Genomic DNA, 6975 nt, shown 5'->3' on the forward strand with positions numbered 1-6975 from the left:
CATCGCTGGACGCAATGTCGCGAATGTTCCACGGACATACTCTAAGACCACCCTTATTGCCAGGCATCAGCATAGGCAACTGAATGACCTGCACCACAGGCACCTCGTCGAGCACATTGCAGAGCAAAATTCCCCTCCAGAGATCGACCCAGCCGAGTGTGCCTCCTCCAAGCGAAATCACCTTGTGAATCACATCTAGCTGCGTCCGAGAATTTACCTTGTCTGACATGTCCGTTGATGCCACCTTAGTGCTCCAAGCCCATGTTGTGGATGAGAAGAGATGCAGGTCATAGACCGAAGGGGCCTGTGTGAAACAGAGAGCGGCCATCAAGAAATGGCCGTCATCGCCATGGGGCAAGAGGCCGACCTCCCAGGCTCTGGTGACGAACAGAAGGGGATCTGGGAGCAGGTGGAGTGACGGCCGCCGGGGTCCGTCTTTGTAGACGAAGTACTCGCGGAGCCCCTCCTCGTTGTAGGGGCCGAATTTGAAGGTGACCCAGAGGAGGAGGTCCTTGTGGGAGCAGATTATGCGGGGCCTCTCCGGGAAGTCGGCCTCCTTGATGCCCGGGCAGTGGATGCACACGCAGGAGACATCCGGCGGGTTGGCGGTGCAGAAGGTGGCCTGGATGGTGTAGCAGGTCCTCGAGATGGCTTCGGCGGTGGTGGCGTTGGTGCGGTCAGCGACATACGCCAGCGGCTCCACGAGGACCCAGTCGGCGGTGGCGGCATCAGGGCTGCACCGGAGATGCGGGGCCAGCAGGAGGCGGAGAAAAGCTTGATAATTGACACTGGAGAGGCCTAACTGGAGGACATCGGGAGTAAGATTTGATGGTGGTCGGCGCAGGAGAACTCTGATTCTGATGGTGGGCGGCGGTGCAGGAGCGGTGGAGGAGTGGGGGCGGCGGCGGGCTTAGGGCGCGGCTGGGGCAGGCGCTGGGAAGAGCAGGGGACGGGGGGAGGGGAGTGGCGGCGGGGCGAGGAGACTCGCGGGGGACATAGACCGACCGACACAGGCAAGTGTGTGTGATTTCGGGCTGGGGAGACCGGACTTGTCTCGCCTCTTGACTAGCTGACTGGACTTGCCTATGTGACAGTGACACATAGAGAGAAAATCTGACGTGGCACAAAGACTCAAGATTGGATTCAAAACCAGTCAACCTGTGGAAAGAGTATCAGGAAGCCTCTTACAGCATGTACATGGCTCCTTAAATGCCCCTATATACCGGGGCGGACGACCCGATCAGTGACCGCTCACAAAATCGTGATTTTAATGGGCTCCTTGAACCGGCCCTATACGTCCAGCCTGACTGGCGCCTCATATTCAGTTGGGCAAATATGAGGAGGTCCGGACGCGTCCGCCACGTTGGACTGACGGACGGCACCCAAGCAGGCACACATTGAAACCAATCGATACAATGAGTATGCATTTATCTCGCCACTCCGGCACGTCGCCTGAGGGGCCAAATCCGGTTATTAAGCCGGATGGGCAGCCTGAACCCTAGTGTTCTCCATTTACTCATTTTACACCCTCTTTCTTGCGTTCGTGGCTCCACCATGAGCACGTCCAAGCTCGCCATCCACTCCCAATCCGCTCCAAGCTCGCCTTTCGCTGGTAGCCATGGTCCGCCAGCGGATCACGTACTACAAGATGCATACTCCACAACGTCAGGCGGGGATCGAGGAGAGACGTGTGTCATCCACGCATGGCGCGCTGCTTGCATTGCAGTCGGCCTGCCTCCAAACTCTCCAAAGCAACAGGAGGTGGCGCGGGGGGTAGTAGAGCAGGATGAGGCGGAGAAGGGGGCGCTAGATGCAGAGACAAAGGATGAGGAGGATGAAGGCAAGGCGGATTCGGCGCCTCCTGCGATTGGATTCGCCATGGACAACACGCTGGCCGAGTTCGAGGCCGCCCAAGCAGAGGAGGTGACTGAGCAACATGCCATCCTCTAGTCCATCCAGTCGGAGCTCGAGGTCGCGACAAACCGCAACTACCTCCACGAGGCGGACATGAAGAGTGAATCCTCTTTTTTGCAATCTTCAGCACTTATTTGAAAAGTAGTGTGGTGTAATGTTTACCCTTGGTGCCTTGAAGGGCATTCATCGAGCTGCCACGCTCCTCGTTTGTTTCATTTGATCCTGGGATGAGGCATATGTTTTCCGAGAGATGTTGTTTTCCATACATATCTTGTTATGGACATCAGCCAATGAATATATGTATATGTTGATAGGAATTGTTGTTTGCCATGTTGCTATGTCTTTGAAAGACGCAATCTAACCAGATGTTTCCGATTGATGATCTAAAGGACTTGTTGATCACATAATCAGTTCGCATCAACATCAAAGAAGGCATGTATATTGGAAACATAAATAACAAACTCTATAACAGTTGATCTCGTCTTTTTTGACATCGTCAAATCGACTTGGAAAGTTATACAAAGAAACTTGAACTCGGTAGAACATCCTTGAGATGAGACAGACCATGGTAAAAATCAAGTAATCTTCATGTAATTACTAACTTGGCATCGGATGATTTGTCAGTATTTTTGAAAGAAACCTCATTCGACATACATGTGAGAAATCGGTGCCACTTAACTCCCTTTCATGTAAATGAACGCACGCCTAGGGATGCCAGCCGGGGAGGACCAGCACAACAGAACAACAACCATCACCAACGACGAGAAGTGTAGATTGGATGGGTCATATGAGTAAACACACAGACGACCGGCCGAATCCAAATGGATCCACCGGAGAAATCCAAAGTGTTCCGCTGAAGACACACCTCACCACGCCCTTCGTTGGCACTAGACGCACCACCAAGACGGGGATGGAACGCGAGGAGCCGAGGACATTATTCTAACTCTGGGCCACCGCTGCCGCAACCAAACTTAAAAGTACCAAAAGCAAGAACAGGATCCCTCCTGTCAGTGGGAGGGCGGGGTCCATCTCACCTCCAAGGCCCAAAGACCATCAGACACGGGGCGGACTACCGACGGCAGCGGCGAGATATCCTCCCACATCATGTGCTCATGTGGTAAAAATAGACACGACCCCACAAAATAAGTAATATGACCATCCATGAATCTTTTGTCTCTCAAATCAAACAATCCACAAGATGGTTCATCTCTTACCATGTCAAGGAAGCATTATGGTAAAATTGAGGGTCCGCGTTGAGGGTCATCCGAAGTTAATTCACAACCCCTCGCCGACAGATTAATACGTAGCAAACTCAAGAACCTAAGGCCGTTCATAACTTCTGGAATGCACACCATAGCTTCCGGGTTACTTCGATGGAATTCACATATCGATGGATCAAGCTACAGTAGCAAGTTTGATGTTAACCACTGTGTGGAAATTTTAGCAGTCATCGTCGCTATCATACTTGAACACCATCCATTTTGCTCTTGGTGCTGTTGGAGAAATGAAAAGAACAATTACAAAGTTTACAAAGTTGGTCAAACTTTACAAAGTTTGACTTTAGACAAATCTTATGGTAGGCTAGGAAGTCTCATTAGTGGGAGCAACTAACCAAGGAGTACCCCTTGCGAGAGCCTCTTGGTTAGTTGAGCTCTACACATGAGAAACAAAAACCAATTCTCAAAAGTGCTCAAAACTTTGAATACTGAAATCTTTTTCTTGTGTGGAGCTCTTCGAATGTTTTTTTGGCATGAAATGTTGTAAGCACCTACAGAGTTTAAGCATATTTGATGTCGCGAAGTTTCGAATTTTAAAATAAATTATGCAAGGACATCGGAGTTGAAAAACCACTCTCTTGCATTATTAATTAGCAGCTATTCATTAACAAACCATACGAGCAAACATACTCCATCATGTTAACGAGCACACAATGACACAAACATAGGTCACATATGCTCAGGTACCACACCATCACACAGCTATCAAAGCACACTTGCACTAAGTAAGTACCACAACTGATCGAGCGAGACGGCAGTTGTCGTGGATCTGCTTGACGAGTCCGAGGTTGATGATGCCCGAGGCGGAGCGTGGCCATTGTTTCTCCTTGGCCTTGTCCCTTATCACTAGACCTGGCCATGGGCAGCCCGGCCCGACACGAAAAAGCCCGACCCGGCCCGTCCCGACGCTGCACCCGGGCCGGGCTCAGGCCTAGATTTTGAGCCCGAGGACGGGCCGGGCTTAGGCCCGGGCCCGCTGTTTTTGCGATTTACTGAAGGGGGCCGGGCCGTGGCCCAAGGCCTGGCGGCCTTTAACACTTTCAGGCCGGGCTTGGGCCCAAAAATTAGGCCAGACGGCTGGGCCGGGCTGGGCTCGGGCTCAGGTTTTCTGTCACGGGCTTCGATAGGCCCGGCCCGGCAGATGGCCAGCTATACCCATCACCCTCCCCCACGACACCCACCCTTCCCACGACATCCTCTTGTCCCAGCCGCTCCCTCACGAGTCCGACATCATCAACCCCTCCCACGACACCCACCCCTCCTACGCCTTGTTCTCCGGCCTTCCTCTGCCGGAGCGCGCGGCCTGGAGGGATGCCTCGGCAGCAGCGAGGTGGTCCCGGAGCTTGGCGTCGGTGTAGCGGAGGTGGAGGTCGTCGTGCATGAGCGCCTGGCGCGGGACGACGCAGAAGAGGTGCACGAACCGCTCGGTGGCGCCGCCAACGATGGCACGGACGCGTGCGCGGCTGACGTCGGGCTCGAAGATGGCGAGGTTGACATAGGAGTTGGAGTAGGAGGAGTGGAAGAGGCCACAACGGGCCACGGCGTCGGGCGCGCCCCAGAGGCAGAGGATCCGGTAGACGTCGATGAGGTGGGCGAGGAAGGTGCCATGCTCAGTTGTGGCCATGCTTGTTGTAGCACTCGCCGGCACCGGTGGACACGAGGACGGAGACGAGCGAGGGGAGCTCGGGGTCGACGGACGCGAGGTCGCCCCGGAGGAGCTTGTCGTTGGTCGATGGGCCTCTGCCGTTGCTGATGCCGGTCGCCATTTCGATGATCCCGGCCGGTGTAGTTTGTGTGATGTGTGTCTCACTCTCCCTCCTGATTATTGCCGTGATTGTGTTCTGTTCACCCTCTGCCGTTGCTGATTATTACCGCGAGTGAAATGTCGGTTGCGTTGCGTAGCAAAATGAATAATTCAGTGGCCGCATGCAATTCAGGTGTACTAAAGGACGTGCGCGTGATACATGCACGGTGCTAGGATGTTCAGGTAGGAGCTAGGGCTATGATGCCTGCTGTTGTCGTCCTGTGAACGTGGATGGAATGTGTCCAAGTTCGCTTTCCAGTGCCGTGTCTGGAGCAATAATCCACCTTTACTTTTAGGGTCTGTCTATATTTCATCTAGATATGAGATATTATCTCACATCTAAGATGACATCACAACTATTTGTAGACCATCTATAGATGTCTTTTCCTGTTTTTTGTCCTTTTTTATTCAGCCCACCACGTTGTTGTCTTTTTTTTGGAGAAACAACACGTTGTTGTCTTGTCCAGTAAATCGTTGCTGCTGTTGCTGCTGGACACCTCCCGTATTGAGATAAAACCTTGCCGTTGCTGCTGGGCCTTGTAGTTGTTGCTAGGCCTGACTAGTTTTATTTGTTTTTTGTTGCTCTTGTTTGATTCGGTCTGTCTTTGCTTGTTTCTGTATGGACTCCTGATCTTTGCAGTGCAGCAAAAAAAGGGAGAAAATGATTAATAAAAAAAGCAATGAGAAGAAAAAAAGCAGGTGCAAAAAGTAAAAAAACAAATGTTTATAGTTTTGTGACTGAAAAACCAGAAAATCAGTACAGGAGAAGGTGCCTTCTTTGTTCGCTTCTGACTGGTCCTTCTTCCTTCTTTTCTCTCATTACTGCTACTGAAGTACAGCAAGTTGAAAAAGAAAGAAAAAAATAAAGGTGGGTTATAAGAAAAAAATTGCTCTTAATTTTTACTGTGGGAATAAAAACACATCGAAAAATATTACCAGTGTTTTGAATCCCTCAAACAAGTTATCAGTTAGATTGACATTCACTTGTTTTCCTTCATACTCAACGTCTTGAAGAAAAATGTCCCATTTAACAAAATGTAGCGCTAGAGTGAAACCAGTTATCCTATTTAACAAAACAAAAATATAGTTGTAAACAATCATTGTATGGAATGATGCATGACACAGAAAAAAATAAATTGTATTATAGGAGTTGACCAAACAAAAAAGCAAGTTAGAATTTGAGCACATGGTATGAAAGTGATAAACAAAAGCTGGACTATCATCAAATTCAAAACTCTCAAACAAAGACTTCGTCAACTACAACTACAAAGGCTTGTTGCAAGTCGATTGTGGACTTGCAACTTCGGCACCTATATACAACTACAAAGGCCTTGTTGTGAGTCGGTGGTTTACTAGCAATTGGTGCAATTTCAACTTGAAGCCCCACTTGTGAGTCTAGGGTGACCATGTAACTGGGGCAACTACACTACTACCAGACCTAGTTGCGAGTCAAGGGTGGACTTGTAATTGGGGCAACAACTTCAAAAAAGTCGCTAGTTGCGAGTGAAGGGTGGACTTGCAACTGGGGCAATTACAACTACAAAAGCCCAAGTTGCGAGCCAAGGGTGGACTTGCTACTAGAGCAACTACAAATAGAATGTCCTAGCTACGAGTGAACACTGGACTTGTAACTAGGGAAACTACAACTACAAAAGCCCGAGCTGCGAGTCAAGGGTGGACTTGCAACTGGAGGAACTACAACTACAAAAAAGCCCTAGTTGCGAGTCAAGGGTGGATACGCAACTGGGGCAACTACACTACTACAAGCCCCAGTTGCGAGTCAAGTATGCACTTGCAACTGGGTCACCTACAACTATGAAAAAGGCCCCAATTGTGAGTCGATGGTTGACTTGCAACTGGACAAATATACCTAAAAAAGCTTCCAAGTTGGGATTCAAAGGTAGAATTGCAACTTGGACGGGTATCGAGTTGTGAGTCGATGGTGGACTTGCAACTAAGGTGATTATAAAAACTACGGTT

The sequence above is a fragment of the Triticum urartu genome, chromosome 4 (genome assembly GCF_003073215.2).
Source record: "Triticum urartu cultivar G1812 chromosome 4, Tu2.1, whole genome shotgun sequence".
Lineage (NCBI taxonomy): Eukaryota > Viridiplantae > Streptophyta > Magnoliopsida > Poales > Poaceae > Triticum > Triticum urartu.